The 13,500-nt window shown below is 39.6% G+C and overlaps 1 pseudogene; it reads left to right on the top strand.

Moving 5' to 3' along the window:
• Positions 1-3,293: 3,293 nt before the first annotated feature.
• LOC101584645 lies at positions 3,294-5,187 on the top strand (annotated as a pseudogene).
• The last annotated feature ends 8,313 nt before the right edge of the window (positions 5,188-13,500 follow it).

The following is a 13,500-nucleotide window of genomic DNA, read 5'->3' as shown; positions in this document are numbered from 1 at the left end:
GTGAGTCTTGTCATTAGACAGACTTGGGTTATCCTTCTTTGTACTTTTTGTACTACCTTGTGATCATCATGTAACTTTCTAGATAAACAATTTTTTTGTTTTTTTGTATTTCAGGGAAGAGTCTATAGGGTGTTCAGGGTCTCACTACTAGATCGGACTAGTAGTGATCTGCCTGTTTACAGCTTCCGAATAGCTGGGATTACAGGCGTGCATCACCATGCCCAGTCTCAATTGCCATCTCAGTGTGCCAGTGTGCATCAGGGGTGGAGCCAGCAAGGCAGGCCTGGGGATTGAACCTCCAGGCCCTGTGCCTGCTTGCAGGTGCTTTAATCTGCTGAGCTATTTGGCTGGCCCTCTAGAGAAACAATTATACAACTTCACCAGAGGTCACTTTTCTCACAAGTGTGAAAGGAATGAAAATAGCACTGATAAAACTTTTGTAAGTCAAACAAGATAATGTACAGAAATTGATAAACACTTTTACTGACATGTAACAGTGCTCAATAATGTTAGCTGTCATTATTTTTCTGAATCAGATGCAATATAATATTTGAAAGACACTTGTCTCTGAATTATGACATATAGACTTTAAAATTAGAATATTTGAGGTAATCAAGGAAGAACAATTAAGTAACACAAAAACTAGAAGCTTGAATCTTTATTTATGCTTGCTGACACTGAAGTAGGCTATGACCACATCTCTGTATTGATCACTCATCCAACAAATATATGCCATGCATAGAAGTACGAGCTGGAGGGCTACTGTATTCCTTATTGATATTTACATTGATTTTTTCTAAGCGAGTTCGATTTAGGTTAGTCTGCAAATGCATCAGATAAGTCCCTGTGAGCAAAAATGAGAGGCTTTGATTCTCAGAGCAAAGATCACTCTACCCTGTGACTGTTTTCAGACTTCTCTAGAGCACTGGAAGCCATGTGTGTACAGTGAACACTCTGGAAATTCCCAGTAGGCTCTGTGTGTGTGTGTGTGTGTGTGTGTGTGTGTGTGTGTGTACCTAACTCCACCAAAGAGTGGGGTAACTCACTCATCTGTACCAGTGGCTCAAATAGGCATTAATTCTTAAGAAATAGGTGGGATTGTGTGTGGTGATGGGTTGGGGGGTAAGGTCAGAATTTTGGGGGGACAAACATAAGTTAGAAAAAGGCCAAGGCAACTCCGGCAGCACCCCACCCAAGTCCCCTGGCAGGGTGTGGCATTTCCTTCTTACATTACTGGCTAGTGAGGTAGAAACATATGTGTACTTTGTCATTTCACAAATGCTTGGTTCTAACTCAGTGTTCACGTTTAGTGTTTTTCTAGCCAAAGATCTTACTCTCCTGTTGAGAGTCGTTTGTTCTTAGTCATGCTTTTGAGTAATTTAAGCAACATAGCTGAGATTCTCTCTCTGGAACAATGTTTACTTCAAATCATCACCCATGCATTCCGAACGTCAGAAATCCTTGTGTATAAAAACAATGTGGTGTTCCTGATTAATGCCCTTGCTTTAAGGGCTGACCAAATAGCTCAGCATATTAAAGTGCCTGCAAGCAAGCGCAGGGACCAGAGGTTTGATCCCCGGGCCTGCTGTGCTGGCCCCACCCCCAGCGCTTGCTGAGATGGCAATTGAGACTGGATGTGGTGGCGCGCACCTGTAATCCCAGCTCTTCAGAGGCTGTAAACAGGCGGATCATTATGAGTTCAATCTAGTAGTGAGACACCAAACACCCTGTAGACCCTTCCCTAAAATACAGAAAAAATATGCCCTTGCTTTATTCCATTATCCTCCTCCTCTGTCTCTGTCTCTGTCTCTGTCACTGTCACTGTTACTTTCTCTCTCTCTCTCTCTCTCTCTCTCTCTCTCTCTCTCTCTCCCTCTTAATTTAAATGACAGATCTTTACTTTGATCTTCTTTGTGGGAAAACATCCTTTTTGGACTCTTACTTTAAAAAACTATAAAAGAAATTAGTATAATTGACAAAAGGTTTATGTCAGGGTATATCATATTCTTTTTTTGTTCTCTTCGAATCAGCTACTTACCAAGGTGTCCTTCATAGTTTCTTAGTTACTTCATCTGCATTCTGAAAACCATTGATATGTCTTCCCTACTTTGCATAAAAATCTTACCTTACTATTATATATATTTACTTATACAGAACCAAGGATTGTCAGCCCCTTCTATGTATTAATGCTCATCAATCACACTAGCTATTAAACTTATTAAAGATTCTTAGTTGTATATGACTTAGAGATCTGAAGTGAAAAATAATAGTACAGTCTCACTAGTCTTGTTCATAATACTTAGAATGAAAGAAAAATTGAAAGGATTAAAAAGATAAAAGTTTGACCAGAATTTACAGTAAAGATTGGACTGATGAGGCAGAATGGATGCTTTTCACCCATTCATCAAGTGGGAGTTCTGAGTCTTTTAGTTACCATTGTGGAACATTTTCTATATTCTTGTCCCTATAGGTTGGTACCAAACAATACTGCAGATTAATTGAGGGATTATGACAGGAAGTAAGATGACAGCATTCTGTAATGATGTCACACTGGGACACGTACTGTGTGGGTGTCTATGCTCTACCTCTTGTCATGACAAAATACATCATTAAGTATTTATTTCTGGCCTACTATACTTTTTTAAAAATGACATGATACCTGTAAGTTAAAGAAATATCAATGTTGCATCAAAATTATTTTTTGCCAGGGATATAGCTCAGCACCTTGCTGGCAAGCCCAAGGTCCTGAATTCTAGTCCCAGTACCAACAAAAAAGAAAAAAAGTCAAATAATGTCACAATTTGTTAAAAGTACAAAATTACCAATGGTAAATTAAGTAAAATTATTTTTAATAATGGCATGAATCTCTATGATGTAAATTTTTCAGCATGGTTATGTACTGTTTACTTGCCAGGTGTTTCCTTGGCCTCTGTCTAAACTATCCTAAAAAGTCTACATATAATATCCTCGTAATTATCTAATATTTATTCACTTTGTAAAAACAGAACTTTCTTTTTTTACCTGAGAGATTATTTGTGATCTGATTTCTTCCATAGCTTAATGGACGGTTTTTTTTTTGTTTGTTTGTTTGTTTGTTTTTTTTTTTGACTTCTGTTGCTATCATTCCTGAAATTTCAGGTGTTTGACTTCCAAGTTCTACGTCCATGTCTCCTGGACTTGCTCTGGGTGGGCTGGAGGTCTGAGATGATCTTTTGCTCCTTCTTTTTGACATTTTCAAAGCTCCTGAAATTCAGCAGGAGGACCAACTGACAGGAGGGATTGGAGGCAGCAAGATGGCACAGACTCAGGGAACCAGGAGAAAGGTCTGTTACTACTACGACGGAGATGTTGGAAATTACTATTATGGACAAGGCCCTCCAATGAAGCTTCACCAAATCCGCATGACTCACAATCTGCTTGTTATGGTTTGTGTCTAGTTGTCCCCCCAAAGCCTCATGCAGTCATGGGGTGAGGACTTCTAGAGTTTGTGTTAACTCATGATCCACTGGGATTATGTGTGATCCAAGGCTGGGATTATGGGTCTTAGTACTGCTGGGATTACCCATAGGTGGGTAAGTACTGGGAAGTACCCATAGGTGTGGGTACTTTCCCTACTCTGGGGCAGGTAATTTGCATTACCATGTAAGGTGGGAAGAGAAGCTAGCTGCTTGAGCTGCTGCTACCCATCCCTTGCACTCTTGCTCTTTGCCACCACCATGAAAGTTTGCCCTCTGCTATGTGCTGCTCTGCACTGGACCCAGCTGAGTATGGACTGAAACCTCCAGTAACTGTGAGCTAAATAAACCTTTCCTTCCTTCATTTTGAGTGTCCGGTATTTCCCCCAGCAATGAGAGAAGAGTAACTAAGACACTGCTGCTCAACTAAGGCCTCTACTGAAAGATGGAAATCTATCACCTTCACAAGCCAATGCTGAGGAGATGACTAAGTATCACAGCGATGACTACACTAAGTTCTTGTGCTCCATCCATCCAGATAACATGTTCGAGTACAGCAAGCAGATGCAGAGATTCAACGTTGATGAGAACTGTCCAGTATTTGATGGCCTGTGTGAGTTCTGTCAGTTGTCCACTGGTGGCTCTGTAGCAAGTGCTGTGAAAGCAGCAGATGGACATCGCTGTGAATTGGGCTGGGGGCCTGCACCGTGCAAAGAAGTGCAAGGCATCTGTTTTTCATTACATCAATGATATTGCCTTGGCCATCCTGGAACTGCTAAAGTACCACCAGAGAGTGCTGTATATTGACATTGATACTCACCATGGTGACGGTGTGGAAGAGGCCTTCTATACCAAAGACTGGATCATGACTGTGTTCTTTCATAAATATGGAGAGTACTTCCCAGGAACTGGAGTCCTATAGGATATTGGGGCTGGCAAAGGCAAGTATTATGCTGTTAACTACCCACTCTGAGATGGAACTGATGACGAGTCCTATGAGGCCATTTTCAGGCCAGTAATGTTCAAAGTAATGGAGATGTTCCAGCCTAATGCGGTGGTCTTACAGTATGGCTCAGACTCTCTCTCTGAGGATAGGCTGGGTTGCTTCGATCTAACCATCATAGGGCATGCCAAGTGTGTAGAGTTTGTCAAAAGCTTCAACCTGCCTATGCTGATGCTGGGAGGAGGTGGTTACACCATTTGTAATGTTGCCCGGCGCTGGACGTATGAAATAGCTGTGGCCCTAGACACAGAGATCCCTATTGCACTCCCACACAATGACTACTTTGAATACTTTGGACCAGATTTCAAGCTTTACATCAGTCCTTCCAATATGACTAACCAGAACACTAATGAGTACCTGGAGAAGATCAATCAGTGGCTCTTTGAGAACCTGAGAATGCTGCCCCATGCACCTGGGGTTCAAATGCAGGCAATTCCCAAGGATGCCATTCCTGAGGAGAGTGGTGATGAGGATGAAGAAGACTCTGACAAGCGTATCTCAATCTGTTCTTCCAACAAGCACATTGCCTGTGAGGAGTTCTCTGACTCAGATGAGGAGAGTGAAGGTAGCCACAAAAACTCTTCCCACTTCAAGAAAGCCAAAAGACTCAAAATAGAAGATGAGAAAGAGGAAGAACCAGAAGAGAAGAAAGAGGTGACAGAACAGGAAAAGACCAAGGAGGAGAAGCCAGAAGCCAAAGAGGCCAAAGAGGAGGTCAAGCTGGCTTAAGCAGCCCCTTCCAGTTCAGGCTTCTTGCCATGTTCCCTACTTTTTTCCCTCTAACCCCTCAGATTTTGTATTTTCTATTTCTCTGTATATTTATATTAAAATATATTAAATATAAATGTGCCCAGGGACTAGAGAGGAGCCAGGGCCCTTGAGTGCAGGGCAGCTATGCTGGGGGCAATTTTCTAGCAGCGATCACGCTCCCCACCCCTCCCCAAGTCTTAGTTTTAAATCATAAAGGGTACAGATCTGAATGGAAGTGATGCAGCCATAAGATGAAATCCTGACATGCTGAGGGCCTGTTTATTGTTAAGTGTTCTGGAAGGGGTGGTGGCTGCATCTTCAGGGCCCCCTGTTCTTCAGGCTCCTATAGTAACATCAGTCACTTTTAGGTTTTCTTTTTTTCATACCTTTATACTGGCCCCAAATGAGCTAAACAGCTCACACTGCCCTGTCTTCCCCAGTTCTGCAAGTGGAGGTTGGTAGTGTAGCTTCCTTTTTTTGAGATACTTTCATTTTTTGTGAGACTCTTTGTAATAAAATGGTATATGAAGAAGAAGAAGAAAGGGGGGGTTGGTCATGCATCACTACTGTGGCTCTCAAAGCTTTGTGTATCTCACGCTGGCTTCTATAGCAGTGTTAGGGTTGGGGGTGCACAGGGGTTGGCAGAGAGTTTATGAACAAAAAACAAATTGCAAGGGAAATACTTCCAATAATAATCAACAGCTGGGCTCACATCTTTTTGAAAAGTTTCTTCACATCAAAATATCACCAATAGATTAAAAACAAAACTCATGAAGTAGGAAAAAATTTTAGCTGACTGTCTCTCAGACAAAAGGACTTCCATCTAGAACATATGAAGAATTTTTTCAAACCGAGGCCCCCAAATTTCAAAGATCCAATGAAAAAAATTGTCATCTGAGGCAAATATATACTTATCAGATGAAAAAATACAAATGGCAAAAAATATATGAAAAATGTTCATCATTGGTCATTTGAGAAATGCAAAGTAAAACAAGACTGAGATTCCATCTCATCCCAGAAAAATGGCTGTCATCAAGAAGTCAACCAATAATAAAAGCTAGAGGGGCTATGGAGGAAAAAGGAGCTCTTCTCCACTGTTGGTGGGAGTGCAGATTGGTACAACCACTATGGAAATCTGTGTGAAGATTCCTCAAGACACTAGGATTAGAGGTCTCATTGTGCCCAGATATCCCCCTCCTGGGTCATTTTCCAGAAGAACTGAAAACATCATACCACAGCAATATATGTGCACCCATGTTTATAGCAGCACAATTTATCATAGCTAAATCCCATCAACTGAGAAATGAATAAAAAATACATGTTTTTTTAATACAATGAAGTATTGTCAGCTATAATGAAAGATAAACTTGAGGCTTTTTTAGGTAAATGGATGCAACTAGAGACTGCACTTATAAGTAAAATAAATCAGACTTGAATGTGTAGACATCGTACTGTCTTCCTAATGTAAGAACCTGAAAGGATAAATAAAACCTGAAAGGCACAATAGATACTGTGAAGGGAAAGAAACTGTTCAAAGTGAAGGAAGAACTTGGATGAGGAAAATCAGAAAAAAAGAAAGAAGAAAGGGAAAAGAAAAATGTATATGTATATACACAGGAAAGCCTGGATAATTGTACTGCTGATTTCTACTAGTCTAGTGAAAAAAAGTTAATGCTTAAATATTTTCTTCTTTTAATTTTCTGACCAATTTTTTGACCAATTTTGCATGTTTGTATCTGGTAATCTGAACAACTAATTTGAAGACAAGAATATGCAATAATTATTGAATTCCTATAATTTTGTTTAGCAAAATTTTGTATCATTTCTGATGTAGATTTTTTATAATTTTATTCTCTTTAAAAATAAAAAGATAAAAATAAAAAATACAATACTCTGAAAAATTAAATAGTAACTTTTTAGGGGTACAGTCAGGCTTATACTATACATTGATTTCATTACTTTCTATTTGATATCTATAATTTAGTATTTTCTTTTAAACTAATATAAAAATTGTACATCTTATGGAGTACTAAATACTCAGGATAAAATATCATCATTTATAGTTATCTTCAGTATATTAGAATACCAAAATTTCTTTTCACTAACTATAACTTAGTATCTGTTATTTGTTCTTTTGCCTTCCATCCCATCCCCCTACTCTCTTTGGCTTTTGCGTATGAAGTTCATGTGGTATTTCCTTGGCTTACTTCACTTAATATAGTGACCTCCACTTCTGTTCACATTGTATAACAGCAGCTTGATATTTTTATTCACCAATTGAAGACAAACCATGTGTGCCTTGCCGGCCCCACCCCCAGGGTGCACTGAGATAGCTACTGACACTTGCTTGGTGGTGCACATCTGTAATTCCAGCTTGGGAGGCTGAAAATAGGAGGATCACTATGAGTCGGATCTGTGTAGTGAGACCCTACAGAACCCATAGATCCTATATTAAAATACATTTAAAAACCAAACAAATTGAAGACAGTATATAATAACTAGTCAGCACATTTCTGAATGTCACAAAATGGAAAATATAATGGATGTAAACTGTGATGGAATAAGACTCAAAAATACTTTGATTTGTGTTGGAAATAAAATTGGTCTAAGCACAATAAAGTGAAATTAAGTGAGTAAAATGTAAGAGTATAAAAGAGTCATCAGTGGGCCTTGAGAGTTATAAAATGCATTCAGATATTGGATCATGTTTCTTCATGTCTTCTGAAAAGAAGATAAACTTAAATTTCTAAGGATTGTATTGAAAAAAGTGAATAACGAACCAGGGAAGACTGGGAGAGTCATTAATTATGACACAAACTGACTTCTCTGAAGGCAAAAAAAAAAAAAAAAAAAAAAACTAAAGGTTGCAAAAAAGAAAGCATCTAGTATTTCCAGAAAGTCTACTGAATGTCCAACAAGGCGACTGGGTTGAATTTAAGTCAAAGTTTACCATGTGCAAGAGTTCTATGATTCTCGGGAAAGGGCTGCCTTCACAAGTTGGTTGCAGCTTGTCATTGGCTGAACAGCCCATGGAAAACATGACTCTTACCCTAATTTTATTGGTGCAAATGAAGCAATGCATTCTGGAGTGTGACAGCCAAGCTGTGGTTAATTAGTCTGCAAAATATGTTCTCAAGGCAGGCAGGGGCAAGTATGTATTTAATTTGTTTTTTTTTTTTAAACCTCCATACTTTTTAGAAAAATATGTTTTATGTGAGCAATTCAAAACCAAAGAAACCTGACAGTCTAAAAATGCAATTTTATTTTAGTATATCTAGTCAAAAATTATATGTTGAGACATGTGTGGTGGTGTGCACCTGTAATTGCAGCACCCAGGAGGGAAGCTGAAGCAGGAGGATCACTATGAGTTCAAGGTTAGTCCAGCTACAAAGTAAGTTCCAGACCGGCCTGGACTGCATAGCAAAACTCTGTCTCAAAAAGCATATAGGAATTCTTTGTAAGGGCACAAGCGTCCTTACAAAAAAGGCTACAGAGAGAGCTGTCCTTCCAAGATGTCAGATTAGAGTAAGAAGCAGTCTATGGGAAGCAAGCCCTTGTCAGGTTTTGCCAGGCTCTTAATTTTATATTTACAACCTCTATATTGGGTGAAATAAATTTTTATCGCTTATAAGCACTTAGTCTATGGATTTTGTTATAGCAGTACAAATAATTTCTATAAGCTTGTCTCTAATGCCATTATGTGCCTTGAAACACTCATCTTTCATTTATAAACTATATTTCTATCAATATCCTGGACTCATCGCCAAAACTGTTGAAACTTGTGAAGTATATTAAATATATTCCCTGCAAGCTAATAGGTTAGCTTACTATAGCTTTTAGGATATTGGCAGAAGACATGAGTTTCCTGATCAGATACAAAGGACTCAATTACTCATGACAATAGCAGAATCCACAGTGTCAGCATTTGCTTTCTTCCTGAATTCTAATTCACACAGGGCTTAGCCAACATACACAGTGCACTGAGGTACAAAGGAGAACCCCACATTTACAAATTAAAGGTTTTTAAAGCTTGGACAATAAGTATACCTCCTTTTTGCTCTGAGGAGGGGGAGACTAGTTTTATCTCTCAGAGCTATTTGACATAGAAATATCTGTGCAAAAGATAATCCAAAACAAATATAGTTAGTGTCTCTGTTTTTACATAATCTAGGAATACAAGAAAAGATTGGGGAATTATCCCTGGATACTTAGAGCTTCCCAGTTCTTTCTTGGCATCAAGAAGTTTCCTTCTGTGAGTCTCAGTCTGTAGCAACAGTCTTGGGGAAACCGTGCAGACATCCGCAGTTTTCTGTGCGTGCAGCTCACTAGACTATGATTTTCTGTTCTGTGCACTCCAAGCACCTCGTCTCCCTGAATTCCTAATACTATCTTCTCAATTTAATGTCACTTCTGAGCTGCTGGTACTCCTCCTCTACACATCCATTCAGAAAGTGCTCCCAGGTAAAAATCTGAGGCCATGAAATTGTTTATATTACATATATTTTCCCTCTCTGGAATCACAGTTCTATCCCATTTCTTTTTAAATACCTAGAAGTAGACATTTTTGCCATTTTTCTCTAATTTTCTATTGCTTAATGAAGTTACAAGTCCAGCATCAATTACCCAGTTACTAATTCTATTACAGCACAGTAGGAATAGATGTCCCTTCTTTGTGTGTTCTTCAAGAATTTCTGGGACAGTAATTTAAAAATTATTAGACTTTAAACTTCATAGGCATAGAACTAAAACTAATTACATAGTTACAATAGGATAGAATAATCTGGCAGTTCTCCTGAAGCATGAATGCGTTGTGCTTTTGTTAGGCAGAGACTGAAGTCTGTGGGTGCATTTCAGGAGGAAAACCAAGGTGAGGGTCCTAGTTTCTTTTCCCACTGCTCAGACAAGATACCAAACACCCAGAGTTAAGAGAAAAGGCTTATTTTGGCCTAAGCTTGCAGTCCATTGTTGGCTTGCTCCAAAGTGCAGGGATATGGTAGAGGGGCATCAAGGAGGAAAATAGCCCATGCTAAATCAGGGAAGGCAGAAAGCAGCAAGCAACGATGGCAGCAGAAACAGTAGTTAGCAGCAGCCTGACTCTTCCTTTTTTTTTGGAGGGGGGGGACCACAAAAAATACATATATTTTTGTACTAGGGAGTAGAAAAGAACGTAGCCCCCATACTGGGCTCTATGCAGTGGCAGTTTCTTGTTCCATAAGGTTAAGAAGACTGAGGAAATAAAACTTGTTTGGAAAATTCCAGGTGTAGTTGCTTTGTATGTTGTGATGGGCAGAAGAGATGAAGTGAAGTGTGAAGGCCCCTCACACCCTCCATCTGGCCTCAGACTATGTCCTGGAACCCTGGGGTGGAGAAAGCGCCACTTTCATTCCTGTTTCTTGGGATTGTTGACAGCCACGTAGTGATAGAGAACGACAAGCAAGAAGAGCGACACGCCCAGCATGTTGGCGAACATGGCAAGCTGCACATCGGTCGTCGGTGATCATCCTGACCAGCTCCACCGAGCTAAGCCACGGACTCCACACAGCCTGTGCACAAGCACCAACTCTGACTCTTCCTTTTACTGCATCTGGATTAGTCACTTTTGGGTCATGCTCTCCACACTCAGGGTGGGCCTTCTTAATCTCATGGGATCATATGCTTAATCCCAGGATCACATTCTTAATCCTAGTATCACACACCCTAGTTCCAGCCACCTCCAAAAGGCCCCATCTATGACCTCTAGAGGCTTTGGGGAGACATGTAGATACAAGCAATTACAGCCAGTAGGTCTGAGGGAGAGAAGTGTCGTTAGTGGAAGCTTCGGAGGAGCCAGTACAGTTCTTTGAAAATGTGACTCCCAGTGAGACTTTAGGAGGGGAGGGGAATGTCAGATCAACTTCTTTGATGCTTTCATGTGTTTCATAGTAAATTTTTTAGGCTTAAATAAAGTATAATTGACCCTTTCTACAAGAGATTGGGTCCAAAATACTAATGGATACCCGAATCCACGAGTGTGCAAGTCCCTTATATAAAATGTAGTGTTTGTATAGAACCTATGCATATCCTCCCATATGCTTAAGTCACCTCTAGATTACCAACAGTTTCTGATATGATGTAAAGGCTAGACAAACACTTCTTACAAACAAAAATTTATAGGTGTTTCATACAAAAACAAGTTTTAAAAAATAACTTCATCCTGAGATTGGTTGACTTTGTAGCTCCAGAAACTGCAGGTGGCGGAGAGGGCATGTGACTACATCTGTCCTCCTTAAATCATAACCTCTAATATTTTACTGATTATAAAAAGCTCACTTCGTTTAGTTGGGTGACTAGAGCCATGTGAGCAATAAGTGCAATGTTACAGCTCAGAAGGGACAGGTGAAAACTGAGGCTTCATCAGGGAGGAATTTATTTCTATTGTGTCTTTTTACTTTGACAATTAACTTGGGACTAACTTAGTAGAGTGTGAAAATTGAGAGGAAAACCAGTCACTCCTTTTAGCTGGTCTCTATTCCAAAATGAACCAGGGCAGATAACTCAGCATACTCAAGTGCCTGCTTAGGCAGATACAGGGAGCAGGGTTTGATCCTCAACATGCTATGCCAACCCTGCCCCTGGGGCATCCTGAGACAGCAACTGAGACTGGGACTGGTGGTGTGTGCCTATAATCCCAGCACTTGGGAGGCTGAAAACAGGAGGATCACTATGAGTTGGATCTGCTTAGTGAGACCCTGTACTAAACACATTTAAAAACATTTTTTAAATTTTTTTTAAAAAAAACCAAACACTGGTCCAGTGAGGGCACCCTGATTCATTCTCACCTCTTTTTGTGTTTTGCATTTCATCTATTTCCCATTTTATTTCCACTATGATAATTGTACATTATTCCAAATCTTTAATTTTATAATCTTATAAGTCACTAACATTATAAATAAGTATATCTACCAAGAATAGATTTTGATTGCTCTCAAAAACTTGTTATTTATTTAGTAAATGATGGCTGAATTTTCCAAGCATTATTAATAGTCTTTTTCACTAGAATATATTTGACAAAGTATTCATCTGTCCTTTTAGTGTCATTATCCTTTAATGTGAGAAAATGAGGGTTTTTTATGAGTTGCTTTTATTTTGAAGTATTAAATATTATGATTGACAGAGCACAGTAATCATTACACATAAAAAATTATCCAGGAGTTTTTCTCCACCTCTAACTTAAGTTTTTCCTATTACTGCTGATATTATCTTCTGGAAAAATGAATTTAAGTCCATCATGTTCACTCTACCTGGTTGATAATATCCTTTAGCTAGAGTGGACTGATCAGGTCTTCAAGTCCCAAATGAGTATACCAGGAAGGCTAGACAGAGGCTCAAGGAGGATCAAAGCCCTCTCACAGAATTCCTGTTTTTCTCCAGGCTGAGACCAATACCTTCTCTGGGTTGTCCTTATTTATTTAGCTATCAAAAGGGTGGAGAGTACTCAAGAAGGGCAGAGCCACTCAAAAACTTCTCCAAGTAAGCTATTAAGTTAATTCAGCCAGGCTTGAGATGCCTGAGGCTACAGGCCTTATCTAGTTGAGGTTGGAACCAAGTGTCCTTAGCTGTGATCTTGTCTGAAGCTTTCAGACTTTACCCGCCATTACAGGTCTCCATAAGGATTAGTGACTCACAGAGGTTTACTTAGTATAAGTCTAGTCACCCATTTCCAGGCAAGTGGCCTAGGCTTTGGACAGAATCATAAGTACACGTGAGAAGCCCATTGATTCATTTAAGTCATGCTCAGGGATGCTTCGTAGTGGTCTTAATCATCATTCCATAGCTTGAGGACTTCTGGTGTTTCCGTGTATCCTGATGGCTACACTAAATAAAACATGTATGACAATGCAAAGTCCACTGCAGTTTCATCATAGTTTCTAACCCCCACCACCATTTTTCAGCCTTTTTCTCTTTTTAAGCTTCAGTCATGCTGAAATCATCATGTACCATGACCAAGTAAGAAGACCTCATGTAGACACCATGGTTTGCTTGGGCCATTTTCACGTACCTAAGGGGCCATCTCTGAAAGGACTCTGTGTTCAGGATAGATTTGTTTGCTCCTTCTCTCTCACCTCATCCACGTCTCTGTGTGAGTGATGTTCTGAGGAACACATCGCAATTAGCACCAGAAAGTCTGTCTGGTGAAGACAATTGCTCAAGCCTTGATGCTTTGATCACCTATTAGGTAGATAAACAATAAGTCTCATCTCTTTTTAAGAGAGTCCATCCTAAAACTCTCTCTCTCTCTCTCTCTCTCTCTCT

Source organism: Octodon degus, unplaced genomic scaffold (assembly GCF_000260255.1).
Source record: "Octodon degus isolate 3935 unplaced genomic scaffold, OctDeg1.0 scaffold00038, whole genome shotgun sequence".
In the NCBI taxonomy this organism is placed as follows: domain Eukaryota; kingdom Metazoa; phylum Chordata; class Mammalia; order Rodentia; family Octodontidae; genus Octodon; species Octodon degus.
Note: the sequence above shows the minus strand (reverse complement) of the source record. Positions and strands in the feature narration are given on the sequence as shown.